The 19,513-nt window shown below is 41.9% G+C and overlaps 1 protein-coding gene and 1 long non-coding RNA gene across 3 annotated transcripts in view; both read right to left on the reverse strand.

The window, feature by feature from the left end:
* The window catches only part of Sema2a (Semaphorin 2a), a 320,164-nt gene extending 304,533 nt beyond the window's left edge, over window positions 1-15,631 (reverse strand). The window contains exon 1 of the mRNA XM_077399561.1: window positions 14,959-15,631. The gene's annotated coding sequence lies outside the window, so the exon portion shown is untranslated. The remainder of the gene's footprint in view (window positions 1-14,958) is intronic.
* A 2,068-nt stretch (window positions 15,632-17,699) lies between these two features.
* LOC143893996 (uncharacterized) lies at window positions 17,700-19,178 on the reverse strand. 2 transcript variants are annotated; one of them, XR_013255973.1, is made up of 3 exons: window positions 19,106-19,178; window positions 18,534-18,637; window positions 17,700-17,989 (listed from the first exon to the last, which is right to left on the reverse strand). It is a non-coding gene; the product is annotated as an uncharacterized LOC143893996 (long non-coding RNA). The 2 variants fall into 2 exon arrangements; XR_013255972.1 differs by lacking the exon at window positions 19,106-19,178 and adding an exon at window positions 18,718-18,914.
* Between the last annotated feature and the right edge of the window lie 335 nt (window positions 19,179-19,513).

Genomic DNA, 19,513 nt, shown 5'->3' on the forward strand with positions numbered 1-19,513 from the left:
AAACGATAATGACGCTGATGACGAGATCGCAAAATATTTTCAAGCTATGCCTCGGCTTCGTGGAATTAATTAGTGGCAATCGAACGATCGGTTCGCCTTTAACGACCCTTTTTATCCTTTTTATTATTCTACTCTCGATTCTCTTTCTTCGCCGTTTTCGCGCCGCGCCTTCCTATACGCGAACCCTCCCTTATTCTCTTACTCCTCTTTCTCCATTGCAAGCGGGAATGATAGCCGCGGTGGATCCAGGTCGCGCGTAAATTTCCGGAATCTTAGCTGATTTATCACCGCTTGAAATATAGGTTGCTCGCCGGAAGGAGGAGAGCCTGGCGCGTTCACAGGTCATGACACAGTTTACCTTCTACCTCGTCCCAGTGGCTTCGTCATCGTTTACTATCGCGGTTCGAACGTTGCTGCTGTTGCTACTGCCGTTGCCGTTGCCGTTGCTGGTATTAGCTGGTGTTAGCTCGTACAGATGCGCATGTAGACAGCCCACTGATTCCGACCCAAGGTGAACTCGTGTTTTTACAAGGGGTTGATTCAAGGGTTGGGGGCGAGGGTCGGTCGCGCGAGGAACGGGTAGAAAGCGGCGGGCCTTAGTTGGCAGACGTGGCTAAGGATTTGCTAGGCAAACACCATCGCGGTGTTACGATAACAAATCACTGCGAGCCGGCTTTCACCACCGACGAGGCGCCGAATCCGCCACCCAAGTCTCATGTTCCACAATGCTGCGACAGAGAATATCCGGTTTCCAAGCGTGTGAGAGAACGTTGGTTGACCACTCAGGGCTGCTTTTGTGTCTAGCACAATACGTGCGCGTGTATTCCGATGTATTTTCTTCTAAATTTCCGTTAGATAGGAATATAAGAACTTTTACGTTTTTCCTTTTGTGTGTATCCTGTTCTCAATAATTTAAGTACTTACAATTTTCGTTTTGCTATCTATATTACGTAATATATATCAAACGGGTGCTTTCTCAAATAAAACAAATATCAAACAAGTTTTCCCTTCCGGAAAGAAGGAAGTCTGCGAAACTGCCGAATGTTCGTAAAAACGCGAAGGAATTCCGCGGAGGCGCGGGTGCAGTCCACGCACGTATTCCATCAAGCGCATAGTCCGGAAGCTGGCAGAAGGGTCGAAGGAGGGTCGCCGGAACCATACTTTACAACGGCGCGGCGTGCCATGGGGCCAAGATAAATGTACTTCGAATCGAATGTGTTCTCGTTCGAATCGGCGAGGAGAGGGCCGATGTCATTAAGGCCGCTTTTATCGGTCACATTCGGTGCGATTTAGATCGACGTTCTCCGATAAGTTTCAGACAATCCTATACGACTCGTATTGCGCAAAACGATTGGAAGCAGTTAAGGAGGGAAAGAATGATGCATATCGGGGTGGGACGCTATTTCTTCGCGGTAATCTACCGCGACATCCATCGCGCATTGTAAACCGCGTAGCTTTACGCATCTAAACAAATAGCTGAATATCACAACTTTTATTAATTCAGATTTTATCAACGTGTCAATATTTCATCAATTTCATGTCGCTTGTCTTCGAAACTGAAATCAAGTTAAAAGATTTGTCGCAAAGTGGCTCTCTCGCTTTTACATAATAAAAACGGTTTATATAAGAAGTTTTGACAGCAACGTAACGATACTACTTTGATCGTGACACACTTACATAACCACTTTTCCGTATCGGCGAGAACAAATAAAGTGCTCTAAGCTTGTCTCTCGCGAGGTAAAAAGAGTACTGGTAACTCCCGGCTCCCGATCGACCTTTGACGTTGATCGATCATCCCCCACTAACATTATCATCAACATATTTCAGCTATTATATCCCCATAAGTCGCTATGCTTATCAGTTGTATTTTTAGGTAGTACAACACGCAATGTATAATGAAACGCGCGATTAAAATCAATGTTAACGGAAAAAATATCACTAGTTCCATGAATAAATTAGAATAATTATTGTTGAACGAAAAGAACAGCGCTTTATTACACCAATTTTATTTATTGAAACGGATAAGCTTAGTTTACCGCTAAAAAAGGAACTTACACAATAGCAACGTAATCTCAAGTTATTAACGCACTTCGCATACAAAATAGCTCGCGAATTGCGATGACAAATCATCGCTATTTTCCTCCCCGATCGAATGCACCGATTCTCCGCATATTTTCTTCGTCACGCTGGCAACGCCACATTGTTCTCCGCGACGTGAAAGAAATCGCCGTTGTGCCACGCTTACCCATTTTCGTTATTCACCCGGCAACGCGACATTTCTCATACGATACTGCATGCAAGCGCATGACTCCGACCATCAGATAGTCAATGGAGAACAATATGTCGCACTTTGAGGGATTTCACCCGAAGGTTTCGATCTCTCTTGTATCCTATATAAAATGCCATCCTAGAAAACGACGTTATTTGATTTTGCGATAAAAACAATATTACTGTTGCCTCGATTGGTAGATCAACATTTACAGCGCAACAGTAGAGCAATTCCAGTCTGCTCACTTTCGACCAAAATTAAACTTAACTCTAGGTTACTATCTTCAATTTAATTTTTGTTGTTGTCCATCGTTACTACTATCGGTCTGGGAAATCCAGAACACCTTTTTTTCTTCATATCTCAGACAAACATTAATACTTTTTTATATTTTACTTAATCGGAGCGCCAAAGTTTGCTTAGACGAACTACATAAGTTTTATTATGTAACTTATAAATAGGAATAAAATTATAAAGATTTAAAGCAAAAGAAAATTTTTATATAGCCAAACTCTAACATTTTTTACTCGAATCTTACAGACTGATTATAGTAACTTAGGGGTTAATAGACTTTCGTTATCCATTCTACTCGAGTACGTTCACGCGTCATCGTCTGTGATAAACGTCGGAATGAATTAACCACAGTTGAATACATCATTCGATTTCATTGTCAGATCCGGGAAGATCGACGTGGGAACGCGCGTGCGCCTTCGTTTCTTTCGGCGACTTCGCCGAACGGAGAAGTCGTAGGAGGATTCATACGCTGTCGTCACCGGCGTCATTCTCGTCGTTCCGGTTAGGATTGAGACGTTTGTCTTGCATCTGACATTGCGTCTTACTCGCGGTAAGATGGGGGGGGGGGAGTGAGAAGCTGGTGAGCACTCTCGAGCGGAGGCTTGCCGGGTCGGCGCTGCATGTGACGTCTAACGTAACGCCAATAACTCACCTACTACACAGAAGCCCTTACCGGGAGGAAGGAGGGAGGTAACTTGCTCCTTCGCACCGAGTAAGATTCACCCCCGTCGACCCCTCCGTTACATCCGTATCCCTCTCTATACGCATTCCGCCTCTCTATACCTACCCGCCGTCGCCGCCACCGCCTTCTACCGCTCCTTCCCCTTCCCGCCGTCATCTCGGGACTCCCTTGAAATAACCCTAGGCACCGCCAAGTTTACGAAGGGATGAACGAGAAATTACAGGGAGGTTTGGCTGAATTCCTTCTTCGCCCGTCACGCCCGGCGCCATCCTCCCGGCGGGATCGGTAATTACTCGCCGAACACGAAGCCCGATCTGATCATTAATTTACCTCCAATTTCAAGCTGTTATGCTTTCCCGTAGAAGCTACGACGGGGCCAGGAGCATTATTTCGACAGAAACGATTGGTAATGATTGTCGCTCGACGAGGAAATAAAAAAATCGAATATGGGAATGTAGGTCAAATCCGTGCGTTCATCGTACATATCCGGGACGACGCATCTCCTTTTTTGCCGGGCGCACATGCACCGTGACCGCGCCGTTTCTTTATTCACACGGTGAATCGCGTATGCAGCGATGCGACCTAGCTTCAACCGGGTATTCACCATTGTCGACAAGATATACCGTTGGCGAAGCCTCGCGAATGAAAAATTCGAGCCGAGCGAGTAGTTATATCGGTGCCCACCCGCTACGCTCTTCCTGTTTCGCCAGGGTATTGCGTTTGTATGTATTATAGCGATTCTTTATCATCGCGACGAACGCGCTACTGAAATGTAAATAGGACGGCCATACGTGGTTACGCGTATGTGTATTCACCGTATACACGTTCACCGTTTTGCAATACATTCTATAAGATATGTATAACGTTTCTCATTTAAATTATCAATTTTATTCTAAAGATATAAATAATAAAAATCTCGTGCTTTCCGTGAAATATATCTAAACTGTCTCTCTCTCCCTCTCTCTCTTCTCGCGATATGAAATCGTATATTGGAATATGCGCCGCTCCCTTTATAACGCGAGACGATTTAAACAGAATGGAATAAATGACGTGTTTAACCGCGGAATAATACGATTTGTTACGAGATTGAAAATCTAGATTACGGTCGGCGGGATTTTCCCTTTGATATTACTCCGCTACTACGCGTGGACGTATATTGCCGGGCAAGAAAAATCGCCTCTATGCGGCGGACAACGTCTGCAAAATTACCCACGGAATATCCGATAACAAGTGTTGCATGGCAGTACCTCCATTCTTTACACTGTACAAATTGACTCTTTACGGGACAACAATAACTTATTGAGCCACCGTTTGATCGCTTGTTATTTCCCGAGCATTTATTTGACTACAGTTGCACGACATGAATGGCAGAATGAGCAGAAAAGAGAATAAAGAGACGGAAGAGAGAGTCTTTCCGCGTGAAATGACACTTTAAGAGTTTCCACCGTGGAAATTCTTCAGACGAAACCGACGGCGACTGTGTTATCAACTCACCGGCGAGTTGCATTTTCAAGAACGTATATAGTTTATAATTTTATTGCGCGCGCGCGTGTGTGTGCTACGTGCGTGATCACGCAGTTCAAAAAATTTAACGATATGGTCATACGATTTTGAGCGGCCCCGGTGAAAACGGCATTAATGTTGATGGGAATTATACATTTATACTCGCGGATTACCTTGTTTCCGCGAGTCCGTTGCCGCGAGTTCCCGCAAACGCTCACGCGATTAGTCGCACGCGAGCGGAAAGCGCACCGGCCGAAATACGGCGGGCGCGCTTTATTTTAGCCGCGCGACTGTCGCTTATCGGGCTAATCTCATCGTCACTGAAATCGCCTCGGCCAGAGAACAAGAGGAGCGGTAAAACAGACGTGCGTTATATACGCGGCAATGCAGCGACGCGAATAGACGCCGGACGTAGAGATAGTCGCGGCCATTCTACGGCGTCCGTCGAATGTAATTCAACGTGAGCGCGCGGGACGAGAGTCGTAAATTCGAGGATTCTATGCAAGATTGATGCCACGGGGTACTTCGGCGGTACGAGCAGCGTGAGTAGCAAGAACCGGGCGGCAGAAGGCAGGTCGATAAAGCGACGGGGCGTGCGAAGTTTAAAATTCTTTTCTTCGTCGTCAAATTGTCGACCGGCTCGGTCTTCGCATCGAGAAAGAATTCCCTGAATGCGGGGGAGGCTTGCATTCTCGAAATTCAAACCCAGAATAATGGATACGCATACGTGATACAAAAATTACGTTATACATATATAAAGATCTTAAGAGATATCTAGAAATGAAAGAAAAACGACGCTTTCTGTTTATGCCGAGTGGAGAATTCGTCTCCTGTATTTCGTGCGTCTCACGAATACAACGAGAGCGAGAAGTCCTTCGTCATAAAAGATTTGCTCGAATATCTTGACGAGCTAGTCGCGGAAACTCAAGAGCCGAGACCAATTATCTCGAGCCAGGGATTTCTCCCTTTCTTTCTGCCTCCTCAATTGATTTCCCGTATCAGAACGCTAATTGTTGTTCCCTTTCTCCTCGTTTTGCTCGCGGGCAGTATCGATTTAGTGAGCCGGCTAACTGTGGGCTGTTAACGGCAAAAGAATCGTGTCAGTTCGAGGTATCTGGCACAACGCCTGAATCAAGTTACGCATTAATTTCGATTTTGCGAAGCATAGGAATGTTCATTCTTTCGTAACAATTCCATTTTTGTGTTATTCATGTTTTTAATGGTTTCACTGTTGCAAAAAAATATTTCTTTGATTTTGTATGTCTAAAAATTGGAGGAAAATTGTTTGATAAACAATACGTCCTTTGATGTTTTATTCTTTCCATTTCTGATTTCTTTTCGATATAGCAGTAATTTATTTTAACGATGCTATCAATTTTGTAGAAGCATATGATCACAAAGTATTGAAAAGGGGAAATCAGTTTTCGATTTTTATTATTTATTTATCACATTATTCTTTCCGAAAACAAATTTTTTACAGACAGGGACCTATCGAGCTCCTTCTAATGTTATTCGATAGTCCCAATTTTTTTTCCCGATAAAGAATTGAAATTTGTCCCATAAAGTCGGATTTATGGGCACCTTCAAAGTCAGCGGTGCCCTTTGATCAGACCTATGGACCATTGACCGCTGTCCCCTGCAGCACTATCTATCACGTCCGGAAGGCAGGCGGTTGTCCATGTAACAGCAGTTAGAGGATTACCAGATAAGAAGAATCTCGGTATAAAAAAGAATAGGAGAATTTTGTCGAGGGAGACTGAAATGTTTTAGGGAGAACCGTTCTATCTCGACTCTCCACACTTCTCCATACCGTAAATTATCGTTTTAATGCGTAGTTATGTCGTTCACACGACGCCTACTCAACGACGCGATAGTCAGAAATAAAAAAATTATGCAAAGAGATACAGATTGAAACGGCGATCAGATCGAAGATGGGTCATTGAAGTAGAGTGGAAGAGAGGTAGTGAACGTGGCATGGACGGAAAGATGAAGGGACGGAACGGGGGACAAGATCAACGGAGATATACCCGCAGATTGACCATGGCGAACCCCCCGGAAGCTCACCATGGTGAGATACGATAACATCTTAACTACGGTGACTGTGTACTATACCCAAGCTTCTTGAACCCCACCTGTAGGTCAGACGGGCCTGTCGAGGAGGGTTTAGCTTGTCGTCCTTGATATAAAGCAGCGTATTTCGTTAGGATTTCCAGTAGCGCAGTTTTATAAAATAAGAAAGATATAAAGAAACGCGTTTGAAACGAAGCGTCATGTAGCGCAAGGTCTCGCATTGGTCGCGCGCTGTTCGAATAAAAATGACAAGAGGGAAGATACGAAATGAGGGGGAGGAACGTATAGCAGAAAGCATTTTGCACGCAATGTTTCTACCATCGTCTTTCCGATCGCCTTTATTTCGCACAAAGTGACAGCACTGAAAGAAACTCGACGCATTCATTTCTGTGTCGAGGACTACGTTTTTATAGACTGGTCCAAGAAAAGGAACAATAAAGGAGAATATATACCGCATAACGCACCATTTTCGACAACAACATTGCAAAGAAAACTGTACGATTGTGGGCGCGATTGTTGGCGGCATAGTCGACTTTCTTGGCAAACGATGAACTCTTTCTTCGCCAGAATAGGTCTTGTCCTGTAAATATCTTTTATTAAAAAACAAAACTGTTTACGAAATACATTTTTATAAATACACATTACAACTACATTTCTAAATAATAATTTTTAAGTTCTCATAATTAAACAAGTCAGATAAAAAAGCTAATATTCATGATATTCATACACAAGAGATAATGATTATAATATAATAAAATTAAAATTTTTACTTTGTAAGATTATAACGTTCATAAATGAAACGAAGCTCTGCAATGGAAAATACATTTGTATGAAAACGGAATATAATAAAAAAGAAATGAGAATGATGTCGAAGAAAAGCGACAGACAAAACGAATATCATTCTTCGTTTAACGAGGAAAAGTTCTCACTTATCCCTTCTCTCCGAGGAGTCGAAGAGTTCAGAACTTCCTTAAGACTTTGTCCGAAATCCCGCGGAATGAAGAAAAATTCCGGACCAGATTCATCGAACGGAAGTATAACGGCCGATGAGACGGTCGCTTCCATTAAATGTCAGGAAAGAAAATGGAATTAGCGGACGTCTCTCATGAACAAAGTGCAAAGGGAAGTATTCCGTCGCCGCGGTTGTTTCTTTCTCGGGGAAAAAGTTCCAACCTCGCTTCGTTGCTTAGAACTTATCGCGCGAAGCTGTGACAACTTCTCGAGACTTCTGCTAAGAATTTTCGCAAAAGGAGAGCCGCTCTTGGTTGGAACGGTTGCTTAAGAAAAAGAAGAAAAAGATACAAACGACTTGACGTTATGCAGTACAGCGAGAGGAGGCGTGTGTCTCGTGAATATAAGCGAAAAGTAAAAAGCGAGAAATCGAGATGAAGATTTGAGCGCGTATTACCTATACCAAAAATATATAAAGCAGTTCCGCAATTTATTAGTATTATATACTAAGTACAATACCGTGTTTTATCATAAATGAGCAATAAATCTTGTCACATAAAGAATATAATCTTTTAGATCCATTCATGAAATATAATATCGGCTTACCGATTGATTTCAAGTCGGCATTTCGCATTCTCTTAGCAAGAAACTTTTACATATAATAAGATATGGAGGTGAATCGTCGAATTGAAAAATACGCACATCGTCATTGCCGTAAATGTGCCTTTTTCTCGAGGGATCGGAAACAAGGGAGCAATGTGAGCAAGAAAAATAGACCCGCACGTATCTCAAGTCATTACCGCAATAGGCGTTACTTTTGAAACATTTATCAAAAGAAGAATTATTATCATTATAGCAAGACATGTTGGCAGCCGAGAAGAAAATAAATATCAATCAACGAAAAAAAACCCAGTGACGTACGCAAGTCATATTCACCGAGACAGAAGTTTTCTGGTGTCTTAGCGCTACCCGTTCAAAATACAAAATATACCTACGCTGCAAAATTGTCGTAGAAAAAAGATCTCCAGGATGTCACGTAGCTTGCCACAGCGGAAGTTCAAATGGAATTATACGGAAAGCCCGAGCGAGTAATAATGGCGTTTGAAAATAAAAAGAAATCTCACCACGAACCGAGATCGATAAAGTCGAAACTGCGACGAAAAAGGACAACGTAAAGGAAAAAGTTGAAGCGACGAAAAGCTACGATAGAAGTATTATACAAGAATGAACAATTGAATACCGTGGCTCGAGGCAAATCGTCACTTATAATTGCTAAAACGAGATCATCAACGTGGAATCAACAGCGATGCCGGACAATTATTTCTCTTCGTGACGCTCCTTGCTTTCACGCGAAGAGACGCCGAAAAAAAAAGGGAAATAAAAAGTAAAGAGAAAGAATAGGGAAGCAGCTGAATAATTCACGCAAAGACAAACATTGGAGAAAAATCGAAAGAGAAGAATGAACGGCAGACTCACGTAGAAAATCAAATAAAGCTGGTGAGGAGAGGAGAAAGTGGAAAGCCATGAAAATCGAATATTCGCACGTTCTCCATCTCTGTGGAGTAGCGAGTGATTGTAGGACTTTTGGAACTTGCCCGGCGGACACATCGCAGGTAAGGAGGGGAAAGGGCACGTGGAGTAATACCGTCGAACAGAGAGGGTACGTTTACGTTGTCACGTAGAACGCCGCCGCGCGGAAGCCGGAAACGGGACTAGGAGGAGGAAAAAATGGGTGGAGAAGAAGGAAGGACGAACGCATTCCGTACGCAACGTCCCTCGCCGCCGCCGTAGTCTCACCTTCTGAAAGTTTCATGAGGTTCGCGCCGATCGGGGGAGCTTTTTATTCGCACCGTGCGCTTTGCATTTCTACGATGAGACTAAGGTTATGCGTCGGGGTCGTTCGGCGAGACCTTTGAGATCTTCACGCGTGGTACAAGGATCCGGATAGAGGAATCCACCGCGAGGTCGATATCCCTGCGGTAGAGCGCCCAATGGACATATTCGGCGGGTGGGTGGTATAATCAGAGAACGTCGGCGGCATAAATGATTGTTCCTCTGCGCCGGAGTCGCCGGTGTGGTCACTGATCGCACGTGTTGCGATATAATAAGGTCATTTACGTGCAACTCCCGTCTACCTCGGCATTCTTGACGCATCAATTTTTATGGACGCATTCAATTAGGTACATCTATTTCGTATTCTGCACATTTTGTCAATATCGATATAGTTTGTGAATTTCAGAGCAAATTTTGTCATTTACGCATAACATCTCGTATAGAATTGTAAGCTCACCTTGTCGTATCTTAAAACTTCACTTCATATCTCCGCCGCAAACTTTCCAATTTTGTTCCTTCCCGCAACATCGAAATAAGTCTATTTGGCACCTCCCCTCCTCCCTCTGGGGGCCGGCCGTGTCTTTGAGCGCCGTCGAACTCATTCTTATTCAGGAAATCCGTATTCTACGAGACTCGCTGTTTTCTTCGCCGAACTCGTTCGTTCCTCTTATCCGTCCCACCGTCCATTTCCTGCCTTTCCCAGTGCAGGAAGGTTGAAACTTACGATAAGTCGATCGGTCAGGTGCGACCCCCGAGAAGACAGCTTTCAATGGGTACATCTCGCTTCCGAGAACCAGCAGATTCAATGACGATACCGAATCGGCGAAGTTTCCGCATTACCTAACCATCCCTTGCCACTGTCCAATTTTGTCGAACTCGTCTTCCTTGGCAGAATCATACCGAATGCGGGGGGTAAAGTACAGAAAATAAGTCAAGCTGAGCATCACCTCTGTATAACGATATCTCGTGATTGAGCACACGCCCCGCGTCATAAAAGCGAAGTTTCTGTAACAGGGGTTTCCACTATATGCATTAAATCATAGTAATTAGAGCTTTTAAAGTAACTTTTAATGTGGCTAGCGGCGTAAGCGATGCGCGGCATTATTATTAAAAGCGTCGGGACGAGAGCGTTAAAAAAATGGTAGTACTAAGAACTGCATTTATTTTACATTCATAGGGAACCCGAGCGTTTTCTAATGAGGATGCAGTATAAGCGTACGTGAAATATTGTGCTGCATCGCTTAGGACGCAGCTGGAACGCAGGAGGCGCGCGCGGGGCGACTTTAAAAAATCGCCGACCGTGCATTTTAATGTAGACTCGCAAACAGGAAGTGATGCAGCCTCTTACGTTATGATGTTTATCCCGCTACACGCTAAACAACTCTACCCTTATACATCACGTTACATTAAAATGTGTTTCAACTACGGCTAACGCACGCTGCACTCAGAATATACAAACATTGTCTTTAACAAACAACGACGAAAACGATCGCAACGTCGAGATAATATTGTAATATCCGACTCTCAATATTTCCGGCTTGGAATATTCGAGTAGAATAGACGTTATAGTTCGTGCTATCGTAGAATCGTAATTAACAAATTTGTTATATTTCTTCTTATAATCCTATGGTACACATATACCTCGAAGCAATAATTTGCGAAGACATGAAGATTTTTAATTACAGTACGCGTACGTGTACCGGACCACATGAAAATCTATCGGTATCGTCATAATCCCTCACGCCCGAGTTCCTCGCGATCGTATTTACTTCCTTCGCCGACATCAGATCTTCGACGGTCGCCGTATAAAAATCCATCGGTAGTATCGATACTCGGTACCCCTGGCGCGGGCGCGACGCATCCGGAAATCGAGCCCGGGCAACGCGACGGCGTTAAACCCAGAAATCACAGACACAGCTGTTTCCGGTAGTGACCGTAAAAAAACAAACTGCGCGCGAGCGAAGGAGCTGCTCAATAAAACATAAGAGGACCATCAAATAAAACCGCCGGCGCAACGGGGAGTGCGAACGGCAGTGAACCGACGAGCGAGGAATCACTCCGCGACAAAGACGAACGGCGTCGGAAAGCGCGGGCACTGACGGTTGGAGAAAGACGAGGAACAGAAAGAGAATAGGCGAGGACAATGCATATCGATTCGCAGACGCGGGAGCATCGCGTCTGCCCGCGTATAGGTAGATCCCGACGTTCTCTTCGCCGGGAGCGAGCGAACGAACGAACGCGGACGAACGGACGGACGAACGGGTGAACGAACGAATGACTCTTTCTCTTTCGCGGCGAATCGCGCATACCGTTGGCGCGAAGAATCGTAAAATTCTGAAAAATTTATCGCTCGCTGGCTCACCACGCGGCACGATATCGTCAATGGCACGATGCCTTCCACCCTGCGGAATTCCGAATGGTTCCAGGAACGAGAAACGCGGAAAGGGTGAGAATCGACGGTGCGAAACGGTCGGTGCTACATATTTAAGCGCTCGATCATCTCGCCGGTCCGGTGAATTCTGACAGACTGATCCAGAGGAAGAGAGACAGGAATAGGAGAGGCAAGGAGGAAAAGAGGGATGGAATGAGAAGCTCTCTCGTGGTGAATTTTTGAATGGCTGGAAAAAGCCTGCGTAGTCTGTAAAAATGATAAATGAACAGCGGGTACGTGCGAAGCGATCGATTGACGTATAAGCGGCGTAATTCGAATACATTGTTAATTTAAAGCGATTGCGTGTAACGCGGATATGTAACACGCAATGGCTCGAGTATCCAGTTGATGTTTTACGAACGAGTAATTACAGGTTTTGGTGAAGTTGGAATTTTTTAGCGAGGCGAAATGGAATATTGCCGTTGCGTCGAAATATAGAATATTGTCTGGCGCAGGATGGAATCATTTCCGAATAATTAAAACATTGGAAATGACACGCGCGCGCACCGGCTATCGATTGCAATCGATATTGTTAAATCATCCGCGGTTGTATAAATGGTGCTTCGCGATACCGATATATTTATCCGTTCACCCCCCCTCCCTCCCCATCGTTTACGCGAACGCCGATTCCCTATTTCTATTGGCCGATGCGAACAAATGGACTACGCTGAGCCGATGACTTGTGCAAACAGACACTGGCCAACTTTAATTCGTTCCGCAAATCGAGAAACCGATTGCGGATTTGCGAAACCTTCCGTCCAGATATGTACGCTTGCTGGACAGCTTAATCGTGTCTCCTACCTTCCAGATTGGTCATCTCGTCCCACTGTAAAATATGAGAAAATAGACTGGCAAATCTCTTTCACGCTTTACAGACGGATATTCGAGTTTGATGATTTGAGTTCAATCGAGACCGGCATTTATGGAGAGAGAGCTATAACTCGTAATATGTATACTCGTAATATAGATACATTTAATTCACTTGGTACAGTGAAGTAAGTACTTTCCTTTAATTAATATCGGCAAATATTGGGGTAGAGTCACGCGAAACACATATACTGGCCGACGTTATTACACACACACACACACACACACACACACACACACACACACACACTTTTCATCCTTTTATTACTTTGTTCATTAAGATATTTCGATCTCTCTCGTATGAATCTTTGTCTCGACCGACTAAGCCGTACTGCTCTGTCGCATTCGAATACGACTCACGTACGAAGGATGATACTATATACGGCAACGTGGAAAACAATAAAGACGCCACGTCCCGCATAGGGTTTATGCAATGAGATCGCCGCTCGTAATTCCGATAACGCGATAATGTTGACCACCCTAGCGACCGAAACGATTTATAAGTCCCTATCTCCGACGGGACGTTTTAAATTATGTAGCTCTTTTATTACGGTGAAAGACGATCGTCCGGCTGGAAACACCGTTGCGACCACCCACGATGTTCGTTCCGCTTACGCACACAATATCAAAATGACGAGGGACGACGTAAGCGTGCGCGCGCGCGCGCGCATAGCAATTAATAATACGGTCATCATTAACGCAAATGTGAATCGCTGGATAAACCAAAATTATCAGGAAGACACAGTTGAGTGATCATAATTGCGACGGCTAAAGACAGAGCGCTAAGCGCGCAAAAAAGTACAGGAATAAACTCTGTAAGGGACGGCAAAGCTGTATTTTTGTTTTACGATGTTATATTTTACTTCTCGCTGTACCTCGGTCGAGACGCAGCAGTTGTGAGAGATCGATTATAATGTCACGAATCTCGGATGTACCGCGCCGCCATTAATGCGATCTTACGCTCCATATATTTCCCCTGTCTTATATCGTTATCGTATAAATTTTGTTATCCATTAAGGCACGAGCGCGTCGCGTAGGTAGGTAAGATGTTAACGACGATGTGCTAACGAGGTTGGCGAGACCTTCGCGATATCGAGCCGAGCCCTCAAGGAAAGACCTTGTTCGTCTAATGGATCAATTAGTACCGTCTAACGGGCGTCCAATCAATGTCAATGAATACCCATTATCTCTAAAACCAATTGCTAACGATATTCGCAGGGTGACGCAGCGTCGCCCGGCTGGATTATCGTTGCCCGCCAGCCCGAGTCCCGATAGAAATACCGCATCGTATCGAGATAACCATAACGAGCCGTGAAAACGAATTTCCACCGACGGTAGCGGACGACAAAAACACTTTCCTCGCTTCGAAGCGACGGACGGTGCCGCTTATCGGTTTGCCCATTATCCGAATTTCAATTAGCCGCCTATACTGTGCAAGCGATAGACGGGTAGCGCGTGAGTACAGATGTACAGAGGGCGAGGATAAAGGGTGCGGTACGTCGTTGAAACGCTTTCCACGCCAAAGGCCATAAAAAAAAAGTAATAATAATAAAGAAAAAAAATACCGTGAAAAATTTTCCAACAAAAACGCTGCCGTTATTTTGATGGATTATTACGAGAGAACGGATTACGTCGACATGATGGTATACGCGAACGCGAGGTCCCTCCGTACAATAAACGCGGATTGTACGCGGTGGCGCGCCCGAAACGCCGTTATCAACGAGCAGATTATATATCCCGGGAAAGAGCTCACGGTGAGATTTTAACGCGAGTTCTTTTCTCTCAGTTATGTGTAACAGAGGCAGGTAAGCCGGTAAGCGCTTGTATTACATTCGCTAACTTTGTCAACCTGATATTTACGTATGTTAAGCAATCGAGCAAAGACGATTACAGATCTATCCGGCACAGCTATAATTTAATACAACTGCGTGTCGCTGATGCTTATTGTCTTTCTGCGCGGAATCTGCATAAATTACCATGATACTTTGACAAGAAAAAACTAGATTCTTCGAGCGTGTTTAACATGCAGTGCAAAACACATGCTATCTTGGATAAGCTTACCGTAGCGTAGAGTTGTTGCCGATCCTCGTAATCCTTGTATCGAGGCTGACACTTTACTTGCTCATTCACGATGAGTTTCATAGATACACCGTGTTTCAATATGCACGCGTTAAAGTTTCGATGAGTCTTGACTGTGCTCCGGAATTCTTGTTCTGCTCCGAAATTCTTGAAATCACGTCCGCCTTGTATAATTTGCACAAACCAACGTGTAATAACGTTTATCTCGTAATATCCATCCAAAGTTTAAATATAATTGGGTATCAGTATCTTAATAAATATCTTTACTAGAATGTAGAAACGGCCGCACCGATATTTAGCCACCCAACACCAATCTGTCTTCAAAATGAAGACTCCGAAGGCGACAATGAGAAATTTGTAAAAGCGCTATTATGAAATACGTTAAATTAACTACCCCGCGTTCACGGTAGCGAGTTACCGATATTAATTCTAGACGGCTTCCGACTGTTGGAAGTCATTTTGAAAACTCTGGAATTTTGTACGTCACCATTTTATCGCATCGTACCGTGCACATTTCGATATATTTTGGTGAGGATTTCGCAACACGATTGATGCAATCGATTTTCTTACAAACGACAGAAACGACAAATGTTCACCCTCCACTGATAGGAAAATTCGACGACCGAGCGACGAGCGATGCAAAACATCCGCACGCTTCCCGGCGACTGGAAGGGTGGACGAGAGTCGGAGGCTCTCGGGGGTGGATTGTGCGCATGCGACATAAACAAACCGTAAAGAAAAAGCCAATATACCGGGTGGGAGACTCCGACAGTCTCCGGGTGTATTCAAGTAGACGACATTGTAATATATATAATGGTTCGGAACGGTAGTTCTGTGTCATGAGCGCAACGGACTTTGGCACTACGGATATCCGGAATATCGCGCGAAACCGATAAAGGAAACCAGAATCAAAACCCCGGTTTCCGGAAAATGCAAATCATTCGATAAACTGAAAAAAAATCGCGTTGCTTAAAATACAGGATATTCGCCGATGTCGTGTAACAACAGCTACATGTATTCGCGTTATTGAGGGCATACAAAACGCTGTGCAAATACGATCAGTTTCAACGAAGTCAAAAACGTTCAAAAGTGACATTATATTTTATTTAGTTTACGAAAAGGGTCTTTTTTTTTAGAAACTTCCGGATTTATATTGTCTCTCGACCATATGATAAATCATTGTTAAATAACATACACCATAATTGTAACGTCACTTAGCGATGCAACGATACGTACATTATGTTCCGCGCTCGTATGACATATTGTCTGCTCTATCACTGACAAGCCTGTGCTACTCGTGCTCTGGATACAACGCATTCTGCGCTACTCCGTATAGGCTTGCAGTCCGTCTAACTAACAGTCTGATGCGCTATAGATCTTCGCCTTCTCCGTGAATTGCGGTCTTAGAGCAAATATCTCAAACGATGACATTTGCAGTACGGCATAAACGTGCACCTCGCATTAACCCTCTCGCGGCTACGAAACCGACGATAACGTTCCATTAACAATGGTGATTACCGCTCGCGATAACGATATCAGAGTTGCCCAGAGTTATCATTAACAAATAGCCTATAGTGTAGAGGACCTTACGGAAATTAAGTATCCGTCTTTGTTTCTTATTCACGCTTGCCTAGATATGAAAAGTCATGATTTCCATATTAAGTCGCATTAAAAACGGTTTTTAAAAAATTAAATAAATCAAATAATCTATAACAAAAGCGTATAAAGAAAATTTGACTCCTTTAATATATTTATGAATTACAATACATTTATTTCTTTTAATTTTTTCATTGTTTAGTAATATTTAGTAATATTATTTTCTTAGAATTTAGTTTATAATTAAGGAAACATATAAAAATTAGAAAAAGCAATCATATATTAAATAAAAAAAACAATCGCAATCATATTAAATAAATTAACTGAATGGAATATATTTAAAAAGTGTATAACTTAATATTATGTTACATAAGTATAACTTACCACAAAAATTATTAACATTTACAATAAAGATATAAAAATTCTGTTATTGAAGAATAGCAATATTCATTTACCTAAATAATCACATCGCAATAATTACTTATGTAAAAAAAAATAATTTTTTTTTGCGTTTTTGCTCTCTAAAATAAAACAAAATTGGAAACTATTTTTGCTGCATATGATAATATTAATACAATCAAAAGATATTAAATTATGATTTTTTAAAAGAAGTTTCTTCCGAATATTACATACATTTTCAATCCGAGATATCACCAAATATACCAGACTGGTATACTATATAAAGTTTATTATAAGGTAAACTCCAATTTTTAAATATGTTACTTATTGCATTTCTTTTATAAAACTTTTAGAAAAATTGAACAAATTATATCTAGTCTCTATGCTGAGACTTTTGTCAACTTAAAATTAATTATAATAATTTTAATTGTAAATATATTTAGACAATTTAAAAACAGGCCTTGCTGTTATAGGTAAAAAATATATTTTAGAAGAAAAACATTATATTTCAGAAAAAATGTAGTATAAAAATTTATATATGCAAAAATACGTAAATATTTATCATTGTAATACAAAAATCGTTACATTTTGAAACTGATGAAATATCGATGTACGTAAACATAACAATATGTAAAATAATTAAATATTATTTTTGGAAGTTACTGAGAAATATCGTATTGTTACTAATAATAAGAATCGTGTTTTTTTTAAATAATAATTAGTATAGCTTGATATCTTACAGATAAAATTAATTATAAATAAACTAACAAAGGCAAATAAGGGCTAGTTTGCAACGATGGTCGGGCGACAGTAATAAAACTAAAATTACAATAATAAATAAATTAATATAATATAGTAAACGTTTCGGTCCTTGGTTTGGACCCTCCTCAGTACATACAGAAAGATGGTCAAGTGATTCAATGCAGTGATCAAGAAGTGGTATAAAATGCAGTCAACATGTTCGCTCTCCAAGATATATTGTGAGAGTTGGATCTCGTATCTTCAGTGTGACTGTTACCTTAATTCCATAAATAGAAATAAATTAATTAAATACATATGGTCATACAATAAAAAATAAATCGCAAAAATTGCCTGACATTCAAATTGATGAAAATTAAGACACCATCTCTCATCAAGCGTGATTATTATACAAGTAACGTTAAAACGTCCTTACCCGGACGAGCGCAAGAATTACAATAAAGAAATATCATGAGGCATCGGAATGACATTAAATAAAACTGTTGTGAGAAAAGAAATCAACAGTGTGGAAGTCCCTCAATAACAGGCATAATCATTACTAAGTAAAATTAATTATGTGTGTTACTCATAAATTATAATTAATTTTTGCACAAAGTATATGATTAGATATGATAATATTTAGAATAATTACTTATTAGCAATGTTGTAAATATATTTGGTCTTATTTTTCAATTAAAAGTATAAGAAAAACAATCTCTATTAAAGAAATATTTTAGAGTTAGGTTTTTTCATGTTAAAATTCCGCGTACTATAAGCATTTATTTGGAACAAACAACTAAATTTTACTTTTTATTATATTTTACCTGCCGTGTTCTCCCTGAAATTGTCCTCGCTCACTTCCTCCTCAGTTTCCACTTTTTTCATTGTGTCTGTCTCCTTTTCATCGTTTTGGGTCATGTCGACTCAACTTTGAAAAAATGGATTATATTATCAAATAACCTATCAAACGAATGTTAGAATAGTAGTTAAATTCTTAATGGTAGGCACCAATTTCACAAAGCCGTTCAGTGTCGGATATCCAATACAATATAATAGCCAATATTTAAAAACGTAGAATAACTTCTCGAAAAGAGATAATCTGAATAAGATTGATCCACAATAACATCTATGTGAAATACTGTATGGTATCGATATTATCTACGTCTTGCTAGGATGAACGTTAAATCGAGACTGCTTCAAATCGACAGTTTCACAACAAATTTAACACTCGTCATAACTAAGACCTTTATATACATTTCTTACATTGTATACCGTTGCCGTTCGACCTTCTTAGCCTAAATCAAATCTGAAGTCTATAACAGGAGTGTATTATTGGTAACCGAAATCGTGTCAGAAAACAAAGTATCGCTTGTTGAAAGATACATGAAGGAATTACTTGAAAGGTTTCCTCGTTGCGAAGACGTGAATGAGGTTGCAGAAGAGCATCACTTCTTCCTATCATAAGAGCAGACTTCAATAGAACTTTTCCATCTCGCGGAACACATCCTCTCTCCCTCTCTCTTTCTCTCTCTCTCTCTCTCTCTCTCTCTCTCTCTCTCTCTCTCTCTCTCTCTCTCTCTCTCTCTCTCCCCTTTTTTTTTCTCCTCTCTCTCTCTCTCTCTCTCTCTCTCTCTCTCTCTCTCTCTCTCTCTCTCTCTCTCTCTCTCTCTCTCTCTCTCTCTCTCTCTCTCTCTCTCTCTCTCTCTCTCTCGCTCGCTCGCTCGGCCAACACTATCCATAATGGACCGAACACGCGATCGAAATTACTCGGGGTGCAAGCTAGCATGTGTGCACAAAAGGCGAA

The sequence above is a fragment of the Temnothorax americanus genome, unplaced genomic scaffold (assembly GCF_048541705.1).
Source record: "Temnothorax americanus isolate GAGA-0224 unplaced genomic scaffold, ASM4854170v1 Scaffold13, whole genome shotgun sequence".
Classification (NCBI taxonomy): domain Eukaryota; kingdom Metazoa; phylum Arthropoda; class Insecta; order Hymenoptera; family Formicidae; genus Temnothorax; species Temnothorax americanus.